The sequence below is a fragment of the Narcine bancroftii genome, chromosome 4 (genome assembly GCF_036971445.1).
Source record: "Narcine bancroftii isolate sNarBan1 chromosome 4, sNarBan1.hap1, whole genome shotgun sequence".
Classification (NCBI taxonomy): domain Eukaryota; kingdom Metazoa; phylum Chordata; class Chondrichthyes; order Torpediniformes; family Narcinidae; genus Narcine; species Narcine bancroftii.
Genome location: NC_091472.1, coordinates 306,380,236 through 306,401,966, shown reverse-complemented (window position 1 = coordinate 306,401,966; position 21,731 = coordinate 306,380,236). Strand labels below are relative to the sequence as shown.

At 43.8% G+C, this 21,731-nt stretch overlaps 1 protein-coding gene and 1 long non-coding RNA gene across 5 annotated transcripts in view; both read left to right on the top strand.

Moving 5' to 3' along the window:
- The window catches only part of pde11a (phosphodiesterase 11a), a 355,963-nt gene that overhangs the window by 55,882 nt on the left and 278,350 nt on the right, over nucleotides 1-21,731 (top strand). The window lies entirely within an intron of this gene.
- LOC138762218 (uncharacterized) lies at nucleotides 4,386-9,003 on the top strand. The gene is made up of 2 exons (XR_011356843.1): nucleotides 4,386-4,739; nucleotides 8,738-9,003. It is a non-coding gene; the product is annotated as an uncharacterized lncRNA (long non-coding RNA).

The window sequence follows — 21,731 nt, the reverse complement described above, 5'->3', positions numbered from 1 at the left end:
TTGGTCTTACAAAGAGGAAACCAATTTACAGCACATGTATAGAGTTGTCGAACCCAAAATGGAGTGCATTGGGCACAGGAACCTTTAGGAAAAACTTAATGGAAGGAGTACAAGCCAGAATCTCCAGAATAATTCAAACTTAAAATGCTGCATACATTGGAAAGCTGAAATGAAAATGAAATGAAAACATGTCAGGTGACATCTCTGGTGAAAGAAAATGAATTAATGTTTTAGGTGGAAGATGTTTCTGTTGACCAGGCTGTGATTGATCTTCCTACTGACTAAAGTCAGTGCAAAGGCAGTGATTCATTTGGAGGGAGAGGAAGATCAACATGGCATTCACAGATATCTGCGTGTGCCTTACTCATTTAATCTCCCACATCACTCTCTGCAAGGCTATCGGACACTGAGGCACTATTACCTGACCTAACGCAAAGAGGTAGTTTTGACCCTTGCTTCAGATCACAAAGGCACTCTTTATTTTCAATTCCATCTCTGTTATCCTAATTCAGAAGCAATCCACCTTCAAGCCCCACTCTTCCCATTGACTTCATAAATATCTTTTATCTGGTTGATAATATTTTTATTGGTGGCCTCCTCTGCAGTTCATTCTTCTTGCTCTCTGAGAACATGGGCCATTAAAACAATGGATTGGCAACGTGCACACCCACACACACACACACTGCAAATATATAGAAAATAATACTAGTGTGAAGAATTCTTGTGGAAGATGAATAAAGGTGATAGTGTAAAAACTTCATTGATACTCTTAATTGGCTGTGACCTAATTGGGAAGATTTTATATGGTGCTTTCTGCATAAAAAACAACTCAACTACATTATTCTTTGTCAATGTTCTAACCATTAGCTTAATGGTTAGATCATTAAGCATATGTGGTAGCAGGGGTGCATCCAGCTGTGTGCACTTGATCTGTCAGGGAATTGCGCTTGCAACCTGCAGTACATTCCTCTATCAGGTTTAATAAGCAACAAATTAGTTTGCAGAGCAGACATAAAGGGTTAGGGCAGTCATCTTTTCTTCACAAAATTTCTTAGGGTAGGAAATTAGCTGCTTTATAAGATCACTTCTCATTTTAAACTCCAATGAGCATAGGCCTAAGCTTTCAATCTTTCTTCATAGTCCTTCATCCCAGGAATTAACCTAGTTAATTTAACTTGCACTGACTCCAACATAAGTGTATTAGTCCTTAAATACAAAGACCAAATGTGTATACAGACTCCTTCCAATAAGTTTTTCCTAAAGGTCTGGATCTAATTACACAGTGGGATATTGAGGCCCAAGTCTTGGAGATTGACGATCAGTTTTGAGGGGATGATGGCGTTGACTGCCAAACTGTAGTCGATAAAGAGCAGCCTGATGTATGCATCTTTATTGTCCAGGTATTCCATGGCTTTTTTTAGAGCCTGTGAGATGGCATCTACTGTAGACCTGTTACAGCAAAAGGCAAATTGGAAAGGATTTATGTCACCGCTCAGAACAGGAGTTGATATGCTTCCACACCAGCCTCTCAAAATACATGAGTGCCACTGGTCAGTAGTCATTTAGGCAGGTTACCCCGCTCTTGGGCACCGGTACAATTGAGTTGAGTCCCTAGTCACAGGAAAGCAGTGTCTAACACTATTTATTCATTTGGTTCAGTACATATTCATATGGTGCGTGCCTGGTGCCTGGTGCCTGGTGCCTGACGATGACGAGCTCCCATTCTTAGTTGAAATAATACAACTGTATTAAGAGTAGACTAATATGAATAGAGTCTATTAATAATACTGTTTGTTTTACCTTCATTATTTAATTTTCCATCATAAATAATGTTAAACTCATTTACCAAATTTAATTTCTGGTTTTGTGGGTCCGTATCCCTTTTGTCAGTATTATAAAAGCTAAAACACACTCATTTTAACTCGTTTATTGTCACAGGTTGCCGAGTTGCATTTTGCAAGCAGCCCAACTAATCAAACCCAGATAACACTGCAGCAATAAAGCACAGTACAGAGTGTAGAAACAGTACAGAAGTGAAAACATGGTCCTGATTCAGTCACATTCATTTGGAAGAGGGGTTAACATAGTGAGGAATTACAGCCCAAGGACACTGCATTCCCCGTAGATATTTTGGCCTTGGGCATTTTGGAGATGGAGCAAGTGGACAAAAAGTGTCCAGGAATTCAAAAACCATCCTTCATATCATTTAGCCCATGTTGTGAAGTTTGACCATGAAGCAGCGACTATGCTTGAGGCCAATAGCATTAGGGAAAGCTTTGTCAGAAGGGCAAATATTTTTCCAAGTTTTTGCTCTTCTGGAAGAAATGCTCTTCCAGTGTTATAAAGCAACTTCCTGCAACTGCCTCCCCGTATTTCCTTATCATCACAGTTTTTTAGACATCCTTCCTTTCCAATAACTTGCTCTAAATTACAAGGACTATTCCATCAGTCTCAAATATCACTGTATTCCATCCACCTGTCTCTTTGAAATTTCTTTTGTGGAAACAGAAAGCATAATGCTAGAGAAACTCAGCAGGCTGCACGGCATACTTTAAATTGCAAAAATAAAGATAAGGGCCGGTGATCAGGGCTTTGATAAAGTATGAGTAAATTGTAGGCTGGTGCCTCATGAAAATGGTGGATGGGGAGGGGCATGGGAGGAGCACTGGCAAAAGGTAATAGATGGATAAGGGAGGGGGGTACAAGAGATGCCAGGGGAAAGGAGGATAGGTCTCTGAATGGAGAGGGATGGGGGTGGAGAGCTGGAGGAAAGGAGGGAGAGGGATAGGGAAGGGAGGGAGAATGGGTAGTGGTCCAGCAAACACTGGGGTAGTCGAGGTTAATGCCATCTGGTTGGAGAGTGCTCAAATGGTATATTCAGTGCAGCTTAGTGCTTCTCAACTTTTTTCTTTCCATTCAGATATCACTTTTAAGTATCCTTCTGCCATCGGTGCTCTGTGGTTAGTAAGGGATTGCTTAAGGTAGTATGTGAGTGGGGAGGGAAGGTTGACAATCACTGCACTAGACCAATTTTTACTGAAGTATTTTGCTTGAGAAAAATTGTCATTGCCCCATTTCCTTTGGAGTTCTGAAACCTTGCACATAACAAGTCAATGAGGTACAATTAAAATGGTGGTTTTCAGACTTTTTCTTTCCACCCACATACCACCTTAAGCAATCCCTTACTAATCACCTATGGCAGAGGGAATACTTAAAGTGGGATGTAAGTGAAAAGAAAAAGGTTGAGAACCTGGTGTAGTTCCTCCAATGTTTGGGTGGCCCTAGTTCAGCAGTGCATGGTGCCACAGATGGACATGTTGGTGTGGAGGAGGGCAATTTCTACTGGGTTCGGTCAGGGCAAGTCTCTCACCGGCGACATTGTTGCCAAGAATGTTTCATCCTATTTCCTCCCTGCTCCTCCTGCACCTGATGAATGGAGATAAAAATCGCCTACATTTTCTGCTTTTTCTGTTGGTAGCAGTCTTTAGTTACTGGGTAAAAATTGGTTCGGACTGAAGGCATTGAGAGACTCGGGAGCGTAATATGAATAACGACCAAGAAATGACTGAACAAGTGGAAACTTAGTCTTTCTTGTTATGGGGTTTCCAGATGACATAGCAAGGTGGTTAAAAAACATAATGGTGAGAGGTAGAGGTCACAATATTGGTTCTGTCAATCTGTGATTCTGTTCGATCATAGCTGTGCGAAAGGCTAGTATTGTAGAAGGCTCATGAAATGAATCGTTGTGTTGAAAAATGGGATCATCCCCCTTTCGTATTCATCTGGAAACCCTGTGCACTCACAAATACCAATAGGCACTTTAATCTTTTAATTTTAAATTTAGAGATACAGCACAGTATACCAGGCCCTTCCTGACCATGAGCACCATCCGTCCAATGGCACCCAAGTGATCAGTTAACCTACCAAATACCTGTAAGTCTTTAGAAGGTAGGAGGAAAACAAAACACCCAGAATTGTTTCATAATTCAATAAAAGCAAAGGGATTTGAGATACCTAAGGATAGAATAGTTCCTGTTGGGGACTAAGCAGACAACCTATGTCTATGGCAGAAGGTGTGGCTATGATTCTTAATGAATACTCACTTGCAAGAGAGGGGGATCCTGAATGTTGTAGTTAAGGAAGATGAATGTGAAATATTGGATGCAATCTTAAAGTGAGCAAGTATGAAATAATTTTAAATGAAACCACATTGTGAATATCAAATCTAATTCATTGGGTTGAAAGAATTGCAAGTAAATTGCTGCTTTACCTGGAGGGACTATTTGGGGCCATGGTTTGTTGGAAGGAAAGACATAAAGAACAGATTTTTGATAGGTAAGGAAGTTTGATGAGGACAGCAAGGTGACCTTAGGAACCAAAGGAGATTGACTTTATTATTGGCTGAATAATGGGAAGTAATGAGTCAGAATAAAGGATGGAGATCTAGAATCTGGTTGCTTGGTGCTGGAACAACAATCTTACACTCAATGTCAACAAGACCAAGAAGATCATCATGGATTTTAGAAATGGGAGTATAATGAACTACACATCTGTCCACATTGATGGCACAGAGGTGGAGAGGGGTAGTGCCTTCAAGTTCTTGGGAGTAACATATTGGAGGACCTCTCCGGGAGCCAGCACCTTGAGGCAACCATGAAGAAGGCACACCAACAGCTTTATTTACTGTGAAGTCTGAGGAGATTTGGCGTGCCTTCAAATACTCATCAAACTTCTACAAGGTGTGCTTTGGAAAGCATATCGATTGGTTGCATTGTGGCCTGGTTTGGTAATTTGAGTGCCAAGGAAGGCAGAAGGTAGCAAACACAGTCATCACAGGCTTTAACCTCCCATCTAGAGAAGGCATTTACTTGTATGTGAGGCTCAGCCAACATCACAAAGCACCATTAATCCTGGACACAACCTCTTCTCACTGCTAACTTTGGGAAGAAGATTTGGTGGCCTTCAAATGCTCTTATCAAACTTCTACAGGTGTACTTTGGAAGCTTAAAGTCCCGCACCTCTAGGTTCAAGAACAATTTCTTTACAATCTGTATTATCTTCATCTGATATTGATAATATCTCACTTTATAACCTAGATTTTTTTTAAAGTTTGGCTACAGAAAGTAAGAATTTCAATTCATATGTACATTGTACTTATATGTCAGATTTCAAATTCAGATTTATTGTCAGGGTACATACCTGACATCACATTCAACCCTGAGATTCCTTTATCCTGCAGGTGTGGCAGAATTACCATAATTGGTAATGCAAAAAAGAAACTGCACACAGTGTAAAAGTAAACCAATAAAAGAACTGTAAACAGATAATGAATGTAAACAAACTGACTGTACAATTGTTACGTACCAGACAGCAGCAATAGAAATGAGCCCAGACAGTGTTATATTTAAAATAATATTTTTAATTATTAAACACCTCTTTTCTAATTCTAGCTCAAACTGCTTTTGTTTCTTGGCTTCTTCCTTTCGACTTCCTCCTTTTGGTTTTTGACTTTTTCCACCTCAAATGTCCTTTGCCTTTCTACATCTCTATGTTTCTCTAATTCTAACTGATTTTTCTCTCTCTTAAACTCCAATCAAAGTTTTTCTAATTCAGTTTATTCCTCCAATCTAAACTTCCCTTTTATTACATAATAATGCCTCTATAACTTTCTGAATTTTTTCCTTCTTCATGACTGGTTTTACCACTGCAAGTTTTCAACTTTTATTTGAGAGTCGACAACTCACTCTTTTTTGCCCCCTGCAAATCTGTAACAGTGGGTGATCCCAGAAATTTATCAATGTCTATCGCTGCTATTGTTCCTTTAATTTGGCTTTGAAAATATTCTGATCAATCAAATTGAAAATTAATCGTTCACTCGGCTCCCAATTTGGTGTGATCCTGGACAATTATCCCCCAATTTGGTTATATAGCAGACAGCAACAATAGAAATTAGCCCAGATAGTGTTATGTTTAAAATAATATTTTTAATTATTAATCAGCAATTATATAACACCTAATCTAATTTATTTACACTTATCTAAACTTATATAACTTTGCCCCCAACTATGCACGAATAAACTAGTGTATGTGTGGAGGACACTACAGCTCAAGACCCAATTCTCAAAAGGCAGTTCCAGAAAATCCCGATGTTGACACATAGGCTTCAAATTGATGTGATACACAGCCTTTAAATGGAGGAGACATGCAAGCCTTAGGTGGATGTGAAACATAGGCTTTAGCTTAAATTAGCAGTTCATCAAGTGGGTGAAAGAGGATGACAGAATGTTGATTAACTCACGAAACTGTTTTTGAGGTGTTTCCAATGAAATGTCCTTTTTAGATGGGTGCTAACCAAAACTCCCCTCTTCTTTGGCATAGAGGGACATAAAGCAAGTGATGCTCACAAAGCCTTTCAGAACCCTTTCTGTGGGTCAGCTGAACTCAAGGGACTCTCACTCACGCGCAGTATATCTTCTGCTAGTAGAACCCTTTCTGTGGGTCAGTCGAACAAAAGTGGCCTTTGCTCTTTTCGGTCATGGAGTGGTCTTCTCATTCCTCTATAACTATCCGGAGGAAATCAGACAGATTGCTTATATACTCATTCCATTATAAGTGACAGGAGGAAATCAGGAAGATTATTTATTACCACATATAAGGCAAATCCAGCATAATATTTATTCTTCAGAGAGCTATTTGCTCCTGTGCTGTCTCCTTAAAATGACCCCTCAGCAAAACTGCTTCTTCAATATGCTGGTCACATGGTCTCTTCACCTGGGATTTCCAGGGCTTCTCTCCTCACTCTGCAGATGTATCCATTTAGGTACATGCTATCTTCAAAGCCCGCTGCCAGTTTACAGTCACTTTACAAAACCTGCAGGTTTTTGTTAAATCTGTTCTCTTAAAGTGGCAGTCCCACACAAATGAAAATGAACTGAAAAATGGGAGCAAGTCACAACAAGAAAGAATAAAAGAAAATCAGTAAAGTGCACAAGTAAGACTCCTTAAATGAGTCTCTGATTGAGTTTGTTGTTGAGTAGTCTGATGGAGGAGGGGTAGCAGCTGTTCCTGAACCTGGTGGTGCACATCATTTGGCACCTATACCTGTTTCCTGGTGGCAGCAGTGAGGACAGAACATGTGCTGGGTGGTGTGGGTCTTTGATGATTGCTGCTGCCCTCTGATGGCAGCATTCCCTGTAGATATACTCAATAGTGGGGAGGGTTTTGGAACTGATGTCTTGGGCTGGGTCACTACCTTTTGGAGGGCTTTACACTCAGGAGTATTGGTGTTCCCTTATCAGACTGTGAGGCAGCCGATCAGCACACTTTCCACCACACCTCTGTCGAAATTTGCCAGGGTTTCTGGTATCATACCAAACCTCTGCAAACTCCTGAGGGAGTAGAGGAGCTGACGTGCTTTCTTCACGATGTCATTGGTGTGTTGGGTCCAGTAAAGATCCTCTGAGATAATGACTCCCAAGAACCTAATTTTGCTCACCCTCTCCACCTCAGATCCCCCAGTGATCTCTGGATTGTATACCTCTGGCTTTCCTTTCTTGAAGTCAACAATCAGATATTGAGTGCAAGGTTGTTGTTGGTTCACCATTCAGCCAAGTTTTCAATCTCCATCCTGTTTTCTGACTCATTCCCTTCCTTTATACAACCCACTACCATGATATCATCTGCAAAATTGTAGATGGTGTTATTGATGTACATAGTTGTAGGTGTAAAGTGAGTAGAGTAGGGGCCTAAGAACAGAGCCTTGTGTGACAGTATGTATGGCAATAAACTCATTACCATTATCAAATTGGATCCAAAATTAGCTCAGTGAAGAAAAAAGTAATGATTGATTGATTTGTGTTATAAAACTGAATGGCAGGGACAAATGGTATTCTGCAAGGTTCAGTATTTGGCCCCTTGGTTTCTGTGGTATATATTAATGATTCAGATATATAATGCAGAGGCTGTGATTTTTTAAAAAAATTTGCAGATGATACAAGACCTGGACATATTGTTGATATTAAAGAGGAAAGATTTCAATTGCAAAAGATATGGATGATCTAGCCAATAACATAGAAAAATGCAAAAGGAATTTACTTCATAGATATGTCAAATAATTTAGGGAAGTACAACAAAGCAATGAAAATACAATAATTGGGAGGACATTGAGAACTGTGGAGGAACATAAAGATGTTGGACTGTTTGTTCTCTAATACTTCAAAGCAATGGGAAAATCCAAAAGGCATTTTAGTGATTTCTTCTATTAACCAATGGAATTTATGTCTGAAAAATAAGAGATAATGGAGGTTAGGAGGACTAATAAAGCTTGGATGTATACCATGAATGGCTGGACCCTCAGAAGTAGTTAGTAAGTGGTAGGAGAATTGGAGAGGAGATTAGGATTTTTTTACACCATGATAGTAAAGGTCTGCAACTCAAAACCTGAAAGTGCGAGAGAGACCAAAATCTTCGCCTTGTTTCAGGAGCCCTGGGATGTGTACTTGGGAAGCTATGTAAAGGTTAAAACCTTGTGTTTTTGATTCTTAGTTAATTTTGTGCTTGTCTCTTTAAGAATGACTATGACGTAGTATGTCATAATATCCACACAGACTAAGAGCTTGCATCTCATTCTTCGATGGACTATGAAGGGGACGTGAGCTTGAGACAATTTTCTTTGAAATCATCTTTCTTCTTGTATATGTATTTAAAGTTGAATATTATTATATTTTTTTTAATACAGTATTGTATTTAAATGGGCAGAACCAGTACTTACAGCTCCTATCTTGTGACAGCGAGACACAACAGACTGCTATCTACTGGCAACTCGCCACTACAGCCACGAGGCCTAGTGACTCAGCAGCACCCGTAGGTCCACTGAGAAGCCCTGACCTACTCAACGTAGTTACGTCATGAGGTCGTTAGCACTTCATGACGCCAAGTCACAAGTGTGTTTATATCAAGTCTGATAAAACTGTAATAAATGCTTCTCTATTCACTGGCTGACAACTTCAGGTGTGGTCTCATTATTTCAATGTGATGGCATATGAACACAAACATCATCTGCCACAGTATATGCTTTGTTTATTCATCATTATGAACATCTTTTAATGCAAAGTTATGCAAAGTGTTAATTTTATCAATGAATCAAAGCTACATAAAGCTGCATCTACAAAGTTTAGTTTAATGGGTTAATAAGATAGTAATATCATTCCCACATTGCCTTGAAGATGACACATTTTGAAATTTGGAAATAATAGAACCTGGAAAGTGTCATCTATACACTGTGAGCTGCAGGTGTATGGACCTTGAATTAGAATATGTGATTAGATTGGGTGGCAATTTTATGAAGAACACAGACATGATGGGAGGAATGGCCTTCTAGCTGTCATAATTATGATTCTATAAATATTTGATTTGTCTCCGATGATGCCGTTTTACTTACCTTGGGTAGCTTAACTGCTACTCAGCTAGGAAATCTAACATTAAATCAGTTGAGAGGACAACTGGAGACTACTGTGTCTCATCAGAGAACAATTGCTCATGGATGGTCTCTGCCTGAATTTATTGATACAGACCTGGACAAAAGAGAGTTTCAGCAGGTCCTGACACCTCTAAGAGCACCATTCATGACAGGAGAGGCTGAGATGGTGAACCTGATGTCCTGAACCCAGAGAAGATGGATTAAACAGGAAAAAGTCCTGTGAATGCTATAAGGGTAAGCCAACATTGCTACAGAGACAGGATTAGTGAACAGCCTTGGATTCTAAGGCTATTTGAAATAGTATGAATCAATTGTATCGGGTACAGATGAGCTGGTACAGCAGGACATAAATGACATTCACCATCTTTATTCATGCAAAGAAAATGACTAAATCTGTTCATCTTAGTTTCATTTATTAAGAGAAAATTTAGCTTCCTCTAGCTTATGATATGAGAACAATAGAGAAGTCTGTAAAAGGAAAATATTATTGGTGAAGAATATCCCATTTAAATAGTCTTGCTTTAAACCCTACCAGTGTATGTGCACGTCACTGAGCACACGTCATTGCAGCATTCAGGGTCTAAGGTCGAAGAGTTACTCAAAATATTGTTTTATGTAGAACTCTTACTTGTGCACTTTATTGGTTTTCTTTGTTCTCTCTGTATTGCACAGTCAGTTTGTTTACATTCGTTATCTGTTTACAGTTATTTTCTTTGTTTACAAGTTTACGCTGTGAACAGTTATTTTACTTTTTTTGCACAACCAATTAGTGGTAATTCTGCTGTTCCTGCAGGAAAAAGGAATCTCAGGGTTGTATGTGATGTCATGTATATACTTTGACAGTAAATCTGAATCTGATGATTGCAAATATTAACATGTTCTCTGCTATTTGTTGTGGTCTTGCCACAGGTGAAGAATGCAAAAATTAATTATTATTGACAATTTTCAAGACTGAAAAGAGAAATAACAGAATTGTTGTTAGATTACAGGTATGGGGTGGTTAATTCGGGCAACGTCCAACTGCATATACGTCCGTGGTCCCATAATTATTCAGTTACTGCAAGCAAGTCCACAGTAATTTAGAAAAAGCAATCGCTAGCTATAGGAAATTGTACATACTGATACCCACACTGATCCAACGGCCCCACTCTCTCCCCACAGCCCTGTATCATTCCCAACTAATCCTAATGCCCTGCGCTTTCCCCACAGCCATGTATCAGTCCTAACTAATCCCATTGACCCACAGTCCTGTATCAGTCCATACAGTGATCCCACTGCCCCACTCCCTCCCCACAGCCTCGTGTCGGTCCCCACACTGATCCCACTGCCCCGCTTTTTTCCCACAGTCCTGTGTGTCAGTCCCCACACTGATCTCACTGCCCTGCTCTCTGCCCACACCCCAGTGTCAGTCCCCACACTGATCCCATTGCCTTGCACTCTCCCCACAATCCCGTGCCGGTCCCCACACTGATCCTGCTTACAAATAAAAAGTTTAGAAGTACATTACAGTATCCCATATAGCTTTGCTAAGTACAGTATATACTGTAATATGGTGCTCGCACAATGTCCACATCACATAGCACCCAATTTCACAGAACGTATCATGGACATGAAATGGCACATACTTGTAAATTCAGAGGTTAAGCAAAAGCTCCAGTCACTCTAAATCCCCTGAAACAGTTGTAAGGGCCTTTACCAGACGTCTTTGAATATAAGCTGCTGGACCACATACTTTGGAATCCACCATATGATGCTCTGGATGAGTCTTGAAGACCATGGGGGTCAAGAAATACATTCCCTAGCTGTAGGCTGAAATGCTTTGTGCATCAAATACTTTGTCATGCACTGTATCAGCCTTATTAAATAAATATGGCTACAAAAGCCTTGCGTAGTAAAATTAGGCAAGCATACTGACCCACTGGGAAGAAATGCAGCAGCTGTGTGGTGTAATCTGATGAACTGGTGCCATTGTGAAGCAATGTATAAGATGAGGCAGTTGATTTTCAGCGCTGTATATTTCCCATGTAAAATATGAGTGAGAGCGTCAGCGAAACACCTCTGAAATGTTAGTCAGTGACCTCATAGGAGGCCTGGAGTGGTCGTGGCTGGAGACAGAAAGCTTTTTTTCCCTCAGGAATAGAGCAAGTGGAGAGCCACACTCAATTGCACGGAAATGCTAATACCAACCAAATTAACCTCACCAATTCACTTGCTATATCATAAACTTTTCCCATAAGTGCAACTTTTCGGACATCATAATTATGTGCCGAGATATTTTAATATATACAATGATCTTGCGGAACTCGTGTTATTGTGATACAAATTAAAGCATTGATACTGCCTCGCCTGTAAATGTCAAAGAACATCTGCAGCTGTACATTTGATGGCTTACTGATTAAACTTCAAATGACAATAAACAAATAAACAGAAACAAGTACAGTGTATTCCACTGCCGCAAGACAAATGTACCATCAGTGGATCATCTCCGGCTGTTGTCAATCAGATGCCGCCAGTATTCTGTCCATAAAATTTCCTCTGGAAGAGAGAGGTGTTGCTGCTGTACTGTTGGCTTATCACAGCTGTACTGTTTGATGGTGGGACTCAAATGACAAATATATATTTGGCTTGCAGCACATATTCACATGATTGGGCAACATTTCTGATCTGTATGTGATCCTGACAACTGAAGTACTATGCCCAAATAACAGCATGAGCGCAAACAAATATTCCTTGAACATTCAGGGCCTGCGGAGAAAAGTAGACGCTTTAATGAAAAAAAATAGAGAAACACAAAAACGGCAGATGTTGGAGGAACTCAGGAAGCTAGGCACCACCCTCAAGTAGAAATGGTTAGTCAGCGTGTGGGGATGGACTGTCTTCTTACATATTTAATTGCAGGTACATCAAAGTCAATGCAGGCTACAGAGCCTGGTTTGTGTGATCCAAGACGTCAATTCTAATTCTTTCTTTCTTTGGCTTGGCTTCGCGGACGAAGATTTATGGAGAGGTAATTAAGAGCTGAAAAAGGCATAGTTATGGAAATTCTTGAAACACCTAGCTCTTGGGGAAAGAACAAAAGAAAATGTTGTCAATCAGCATTCTCTTTTCTTTGGCTTGGCTTCGCGGACGAAGATTTATGGAGAGGGTAAATGTCCACGTCAGCTACAGGCTCGTTTGTGGCTGACAAGTCTGATGCGGGACGGGCAGACACAGTTGCAGCGGTTGCAGGGGAAAATTGGTTGGTTGGGGTTGGGTGTTGGGTTTTTCCTCCTTTGTCTTTTGTCAGTGAGGTGGGCTCTGCGGTCTTCTTCAAAGGAGGTTGCTGCCCGCCAAACTGTGAGGCGCCAAGATGCACGGTTTGAGGCGATATCAGCCCACTGGCGGTGGTCAATGTGGCAGGCACCAAAAGATTTCTTTAGGCAGTCCTTGTACCTCTTCTTTGGTGCACCTCTGTCATGGTGGCCAGTGGAGAGCTCGCCATATAACACGATCTTGGGAAGGCGATGGTCCTCCATTCTGGAGACGTGACCCACCCAGCGCAGCTGGATCTTCAGCAGCGTGGACTCGATGCTGTCGGCCTCTGCCATCTCGAGTACTTCGATGTTAGGGATGAAGTCGCTCCAATGAATGTTGAGGATGGAGCGGAGACAACGCTGGTGGAAGCGTTCTAGGAGCCGTAGGTGATGCCGGTAGAGGACCCATGATTCGGAGCCGAACAGGAGTGTGGGTATGACAACGGCTCTGTATACGCTTATCTTTGTGAGGTTTTTCAGTTGGTTGTTTTTCCAGACTCTTTTGTGTAGTCTTCCAAGGCGCTATTTGCCTTGGCGAGTCTGTTGTCTATCTCATTGTCGATCCTTGCATCTGATGAAATGGTGCAGCCGAGATAGGTAAACTGGTTGACCGTTTTGAGTTTTGTGTGCCCGATGGAGATATGGGGGGGCTGGTGGTCATGATGGGGAGCTGGCTGATGGAGGACCTCAGTTTTCTTCAGGCTGACTTCCAGGCCAAACATTTTGGCTGTTTCCGCAAAACAGGACGTCAAGCGCTGAAGAGCTGGCTCTGAATGGGCAACTAAAGCGGCATCGTCTGCAAGGAGTAGTTCACTGACAAGTTTCTCTTGTGTCTTGGTGTGAGCTTGCAGGCGCCTCAGATTGAAGAGACTGCCATCCGTGCGGTACCGGATGTAAACAGCATCTTCATTGTTGAGGTCTTTCATGGCTTGGTTCAGCATCATGCTGAAGAAGATTGAAAAGAGGGTTAGTGCGAGAACGCAGCCTTGCTTCACGCCATTGTTAATGGAGAAGGGATCAGAGAGCTCATTGCTGTATCTGACCCGACCTTTTTGGTTTTCGTGCAGTTGGATAACCATGTTGAGGAACTTTGGGGGACATCCGATGAGCTCTAGTATTTGCCAAAGCCCTTTCCTGCTCATGGTGTCGAAGGCTTTGGTGAGGTCAACAAAGGTGATGTAGAGTCCTTTGATTTGTTCTCTGCACTTTTCTTTGAGCTGACTGAGAGCAAAGACCATGTCAGTAGTTCCTCTGTTTGCGCGAAAGCCGCACTGTGATTCTGGGAGAACACTCTCGGCGACACTAGGTATTAATCTATTTAGGAGAATCCTAGCGAAGATTTTGCCTGCAATGGAGAGCAGCGTGATTCCCCTGTAGTTTGAGCAGTCTGATTTCTCGCCTTTGTTTTTGTACAGGGTGATAATGATGGCATCACGAAGATCCTGAGGCAGTCTTCCTTGGTCCCAACAAAGCTTGAAAAACTCATGCAGTTTGACATGCAGAGTTTTGCCGCCAGCCTTCCAGACCTCTGGGGGGATTCCATCCATACCTGCTGCTTTGCCACTTTTCAGTTGTTCAATTGCCTTATATGTCTCTTCCCGGGTGAGGACCTCATCCAGCTCTAGCCTTAGGGGCTGTTGAGGGAGCTGGAGCAGGGCAGAATCTTGGACTGAGCAGTTGGCACTGAAAATAGATTGGAAGTGTTCTGACCATCGGTTGAGGATGGAGATCTTGTCGCTGAGGAGGACTTTGCCGTCTGAGCTGCGCAGCGGGCTTTGGACTTGGGGTGAGGAGCCGTACACAGCCTTTAGAGCCTCGTAAAAACCCCTGAAGTCGCCAATGTCCGCGCTGAGCTGGGTTCGCTTGGCGAGGCTAGTCCACCACTCATTTTGGATATCCCGGAGTTTGCGCTGAAGATGGCTGCATGCGTGACAGAAGGCTTGTTTCTTCTCTGGCCAGGACGGCTTTGTAAGGTGAGCCTGGTGGGCAGCTCGCTTCTTTGCCAGCAGCTCCTGGATTTCCTGGCTGTTATCGTCGAACCAGTCCTTGTTTTTCCTGGAGGAGAAGCCCAGTACCTCTTCAGTGGATTGCAGTATGGTAGTCTTCAGCTGATCCCAGAGGGTTTCAGAGGACGAGTCCGTGAGGCAGATTGCATCCTCGAGCTTTGCTTTGAGGTTTTCCTGGAAGTTTCCTCTCACTTCGTCTGACGGCAGTTTTCCAACATTGAACCTCTTTCTGGGGGCTTTATTGTTCCTGGGCTTTGGCTTGAAGTGAAGGTTGAGCTTGCAGCGAACCAGCCGGTGGTCAGTGTGGCATTCCGCGCTGGGCTTGACCCTGGTGTGGAGCACATCTCGTTTGTCTCTTTCTCGCACCAGGACGTAGTCCAGGAGGTGCCAGTGTTTGGATCGGGGATGCATCCAGGTAGTCTTCAGGCTGTCCCTCTGCTGAAAAAGGGTGTTTGTAATGACAAGCCGCTGTTCTGCGCAGAGCTCCAACAGGAGGCGCCCATTGTCGTTGCACTTGCCGACGCCATGCTTGCCCAGGATTCCTGGCCAGGTTTCTGAGTCTTTGCCGACGCAAGCGTTGAAGTCGCCAAGGATGACAACCTTGTCGGCTGTAGGGGTGCGTTGAATGAGGTTGCGCAAGTCAGAGTAGAACTTGTCCTTTTCTGCTGGTTCCGCCTGGAGGGTTGGAGCATAGACACTGATGAGGGTGATGCGACGCTTGTTTTGAAGGGGGAGTCGCATGGACATGATCCGGTCCGAGTGGCCTGTCGGGAGGTTTTCGAGTTTGGAGGCAATGGAGTTCTTGACCATGAAGCCTACACCAGATAGGCGTCATTCATCCATAGGCTTGCCAGACCAGTAGAGTGTGTAGCCCGCGCCGCGTTCTTGGAGGCTGCCTACATCTGCCAGGCGGACTTCACTGAGAGCGGCTATGTCGATGTCAAGTCTGAGGAGTTCATGTGCAATGAGGGCAGACCGACGTTCAGGTCGGTGGCTGTCAGCCTTGTCTAGCATGGTTCTGATGTTCCAGCATGCTAGCTTGAGTTTTTGAGCATCTTTTGAGGGGGAGGACGTGGAGGGGGAGGACGTGGAGGGGGAGGACGTGGAGGGGGAGGACGTGGAGGGGGAGGACGTGGTCCTGTCCTCGGGCCTGCGCAAAGGAGCTTTTAGGTGGAGTGCAGTGCGCGCAGTACTGGCCCCACCCTTTACACCCATGGTTCGTGTGCCATGGCCAAGCAAGCTGGGACGTGGCAGCAAGGTCCTTGGGTCGTAGGTTTTATATCGGAGAGGCCTTCTCCTATGCAGGTTTCTTACCCGGGCTGGAGGGGTCTGCCTCCCCTCCTAGCTCGGTCCATACTGCCCGGACCGGGGCCGAGGCCGCTGCTGCTTTCCCTGTGCCCGGACTGGGGCCACCACCTCCTACTTTCTGCCCGGACCAGGGCCTCCCCCTGTCTCACTCGACCGAGGCCGGGGCCACTGCCTCCCCTTTGCTCTTGCCCGGATCGGGGCCGCCGCTGCCTACCCTCTGCCCGGACCAGGGCCGGGGCCGCCGCTGCTTTCCCTGTGCCCGGACCGGGGCCGCCGCCTCCTACTTTCTGACCGGACCGGGGCCTCCACCAGCCTCACTCGACTGAGGCCGAGGCTGCCGCCTCCCCTTTGCTCTTGCCTGGATCGGGGCTGCCGCCGCCTACCCTCTGCCCGGACCGGGGCCGGGGCCGCCGCTGCTTTCCCTGTGCCCAGACCGGGGCCGCCGCCTCCTACTTTCTGCCCTATTCTGCATCTATTGTTTGGATATAATATTTGCTGTGATATTAGGTGATTATCACTGTTTTTAAAGGGAGATAATGATTGTGTAAACAGAAAATATATGGCAAATGAATTGTGATGGTATCCAAATTCAATGCAATTTTCTGGCCAGAGCTGCCAAACAAGATCTTGATTATGCAGTTGAATCTTCCAAGTTCTTTCTCTCTCAGAGAACCCTGGGTTTTAAAATTGAGAGAGACTCTTCTGATTTTGTACATAGATTTCACAGGATTTTACCATTAAGAAGCATTTCCCGACATCCAGGCAGTGGCCGTTCACACAGGAACCACCAAAACTGAAAATCTCCGTTTCTGTCTGGGCGTTTAGGTAGCCTACTGGCAGTGCATCACCGCACATCATCGCTTGTTGTATTAATCAGCCTCTTGGTCACAGAATGCCTGCAGTTCAGTTTAGACTGCAGGTCTTCCGGGAAAATGACTAGGGGTCGAAGAGGGAAAATGTCAGAACTGGAATGGCACCCTCACTCCTGTTCCGACCTTTTTACACAGCATGTGTTTGGGGAAAATGGGCGTAATTTCCTGAAATGCAGCGGCTGTGTGAAAAAAACAACATATCTGTTTAGCTAAAACATCAAATGCTTGCAAGCATGTGCTTCATTTACTGGAAAAAGAGTTTACTGTGGCATTCAGATGGTGCATTATACACAGCATTTTGTCCTCAATGCACTTTGAGAACTTTGGAAGAAGAGTTGTTACTGATGATGTCTGTATTCCTGGATATTGAGGGCTTGCCTTTAGGTCTGTAAGAAGATGAGGAGGGAAAGCAAAGGACCACATATCAGAAGAGGGAAAAAGAATAATCATGGCTACTTTTGGTCAAGTGGGAATTTTTGACGAGGTGGAAGATGAAAAAGAATGATTGGAGGATGGAACAAGTACAGGAAGCAAAGCCGCAATATTTACTCTCTGTAAATCAGAGAAAACGATGAACTGAAGGGAAAAGGAATGTGTGGAAAAAGTTATTTGCATGCTGTTGTTGTTTCCGATTGTCATTCCAATAATAGCGTGGATGACGTGAGAGGTGGTCACACCTACACGTTCCTTGCAGCTGGCATTGATTATGCATCATTCTTCAAGAGAGAGAGAGAGAGAGGATACTTGGTGAGGTTGGGTGATAAGCTTGCAATGGCTGAACAGCTGGCTCTGTGCACAAGTTGCGAGATGTGGGTGTGAGGCTTGCAATAGTGGTAGATGCATGAGGATGTGGTGGGGAACTCAAGTGCTAAGTATGAGACGTGAAGGGAACTTGTTGATAACAGTATGGAGATGTGCATGAAGCTAGCAGTACGGTTGTTGGGAGATTGGATTTGATGACAAATGCATTGACCTCAAACATGAAAGCAATTCTCTCAACCTTTTGCAAGAATGTATCTAAAACCACTGGTATTAGATACCTATGGGAATTGGTAGATTGCCAAATAAGCGTATTTTCTAGGTGCTTGAGACTTACTCTTACAATGGCAAGCTAAAACTTAATCACTGCCTCAAGATTCACAGATTTCGGCTCACCAGACAAGTCTAATATACGGATACTGTGATGAACCTTGAATCTGCTAAGCCAGCCATTTGAAAAAGAACACTGTGCCTCGGTATTCATCTTCTCGTGAAAATCCTTTCCTTTTTCTTGCCACATGGGTCCTGATATGCAACCACTTTCTGACATTTTCAAACTAAACCATTCAAAAAAAAAGCCTGGTCAACCTTGGAAGTCTGAAGAGTGGGATGTTGCTCAACATTTTTATTAGGGTTGGACTTCATATAAAACTGCTTAATTTTCTGAGACTGGGCCTTAATAAGGTTGATGAGCTAACATTAAATTCCTACAGAAATACTGTACGACTTTCACCATTCTCCAGTCTCTTACGTATCTCCGTCTTCTGGTTAAGGAGAAACACTACATGTTTACGCCTGCCTGGTTATATTTCTTTCAGCATGTTAACGGTTAGGAGGGAAATTTGTCCAAAATAATGTCCTGCAAAATGCAATCGCTGTTTGTCAAAGGCGGGAACTGATTGCAGGCATCATCCAGCGTGTGAGTGACGGATTGACAAACTAACAGTGGGCTTTGCCAATTTTAAACTTGTGTGATTTTACCTATTATTTTATTCTTATTTTAATTTTTATTTATTTTCCTCAATATTTTTTTTTGCTGGTTGATTGAGGCTGCCAATTACTGGGGGCTTTACTGTATTTGATGCTTAAGTACTGACATTTGGGGGATGTCACATGATGTGGTAGAGTCAGGATGTGGAATTCTGACTCTCCTGGGAATTAGTAAAAAAAAGTCTGAATTAGGTAAAGTGCAATTAACCAAAACTATTAAAGACTGATTAACAACTTCAATACAATGTTTTAACTATGTCACTAAAAGAGGAATGTCTGTCACAAGCACAGATAGTACAATGACAAGATAAAGAAAAAAGGCCTACCATCTCCATGGATCCAGGAGCTGGAGCTCATCCCAAGGCAAGTCGTGTCCTTATGGGGGCCATTCGATGCTCTGTAACATCCCCACAAGCATCTCCACAGGGTGATGGTGTCGAGGAAGAAGACGTTGAACTGTGCATGTCAGACCGGAAGAGCTCCACGATGTTGTTGGAGCCAACAATGCTGGCTCCGATATATACCCAGCATTATACCATGAACAGGAGGGGATTTCTCTGTCAGATTCACAGGCCAGTGATGAAAAAGAAGAGGTGACAAAACAGATGAAAGTTTTTAAAGACAAAGGTAGGAAAATGAAAGTGTTACAAAAGGAAGAATGTACTAATGCTCAGCTATTGAAATAACTGAGAGAAATAAAAACAAATATGATTAGCTCAGACAAGAGAATAAAGAAGTATTTTGCCATTGTCCAGATATTGCAAAATAAATTGGATAATGTGAGACTGTGGAGGCCGGTATGGAAGATGTACAGCAGGGGTGTCAAACTCAAATTCACCGAGGGCCAAAATTAAAAACTTGGACTAAGTCGAGGGCCGAACTAAATATTTATTGAAAATTTTCAACAACATCTGCATGTTTTCTCTCAACGTATGTAATGTTAAACTTTTTCTTATTAAAATAAATGTTTAATAATAGTTTTGGATAAACTCTTTCCATAAGAAGCAGTAACAAATAAGAAATAAAATATTCAATAAATAATATTTCTCTCTAACCTTTAAGCCAAGGATCGCACATTGCCGAGAAGCATGCCAGGGAGCAGAGATGTGCAGGGAGCCCTCCCCAGCCCAGCCAGCAAACCCGAGCGGCATCACCCCCCCCGCCCCCTCTCCCTCCTCCGCCCCCGCCTCCGCCTGCTGCAACCGCCACCAACAACCCAAGGAGTTCCCACTGGTCTCGCCATCTCACCGGGAATACCGTGAGAGCAGTGGAACTCGTCCGCAACCTCCACCCCAGCGGAAAGTCTGATGCCCAGCAGCACCTGCCCACAGATGAAGCTCAAGGAGACACGGAGGTGACCCACCACGACCAGCCACATGGAGCTAGGCGGCAGGTCCGTTGTAGCTAGGCGGCAGGTCCGTTGTAGCTAGGCGGCGGGTCCGTTGTAGCTAGGCGGCGGGTCCGTTGTAGCTAGGCGGCGGGTCCGTTGTAGCTAGGCAGCAGGTCCATTGTAGCTAGGCAGCAGGTCCATTGTAGCTATGCGGCGGGTCCGTTGTAGCTAGGCGACGGGTCCGTTGTAGCTAGGCGGTGGGTCCGTTGTAGCTAGGCGGCGGGTCCGTTGTAGCTAGGTGGCGGGTCCGTTGTGGCTAGGCGGCGGTTCCGTTGTGGCTAGGCGGCGGGTCCGTTGTGGCTAGGCGGCGGGTCCGTTGTGGCTAGGCGGCGGGTCCGTTGTGGCTACGTGGCGGGTCCGTTGTAGCTAGGCGGCGGGTCCGTTGTAGCTAGGCGGCGGGTCCATTGTAGCTAGGCGGCGGGTCCGTTGTGGCTAGGCGGCAGGTCCGTTGTAGCTACGCGGCGGGTCCATTGTAGCTAGGCGGCGGGTCCGTTGTAGCTAGGCGGCGGGTCCGTTGTAGCTAGGCGGCGGGTCCGTTGTAGCTAGGCGGCGGGTCCGTTGTAGCTAGGCGGCGGGTCCGTTGTAGCTAGGCGGCGGGTCCGTTGTAGCTAGGCGGCAAGTCCGTTGTAGCTACGCAGCAGGTCTGTTGTCTCGGCGCCGCTGTGAATATCTAATTAACGTTCCCGTTAACTATATCGGTGTACTGCTGTGCCTGCTGTGGAAGTGCTAAACACTACTATGGTGGTGTTTGCTGCTGTGCATGTGCTCTACTTGCGCGGCGGCCAGCGGGCCAACTCTCATATATATTTAATATGATCTTGCAGGCCAAATATAATTATATCGCGGGCCAAATTTGGCCCGCGGGCCAGAGTTTGACATGTGTGACGTACAGGATAGAATGGTGAGAGTGGAGAATGATACTGATGCATGTGTCATTGAAAAGAAGCAACTTTGGGAGAAACTTGATCTACTAGAGAATTTTAGGAGAAGAAATAATATTAAAATTGTTGGTCTTGAAGAAGGTGATGATACAAGTATTTTTCTGCAATGGATTCAGAAGGTCTTGAGACCTGATAAATTTGAAAATGTTACTGAAATTGAAAGGGCACATAGGCCATGACCCTCCTTCAGATCAGAAGCCAAGATCTATACTTATAAAATGTCTAGACATCAAGATAGAGAGAAAATATTGGCTTTAGCAGCACAAGACAGCAAAGAACGATAAGGTCCATTGGAATTTCATGGAGTGAATATATTCTTCTATCCTGATAAAAGTTTAGACTTGCTGAAGTGGAGGAAAGCATTTAATACCGTGAAACATGCCTTATGGCAAAAGGGCTATCAGCTCATTCTGTGCCATCCGGTTATTTTGGAGATTTTCTTACAAGGAGGAGAGAACAGGTTTTTTTCAATAGATCACATTCATGTGGAGAATTTGTTGAAACTCTACCAGTTAGGCACCGAGGGGACATTTGAAAATGTTCTGATTAATATAAAGTGTTTTTTTAACCTCTTTTTTGTATAGATGAGATTGATGATGGGAAAAATCCAGGGGGTTATAAGTTTTATGAACTGACTGCTATCAACTTGTATTTGTGGCAGTAGCTGCAACCCATAAAGTGGAGCAGGGTAATA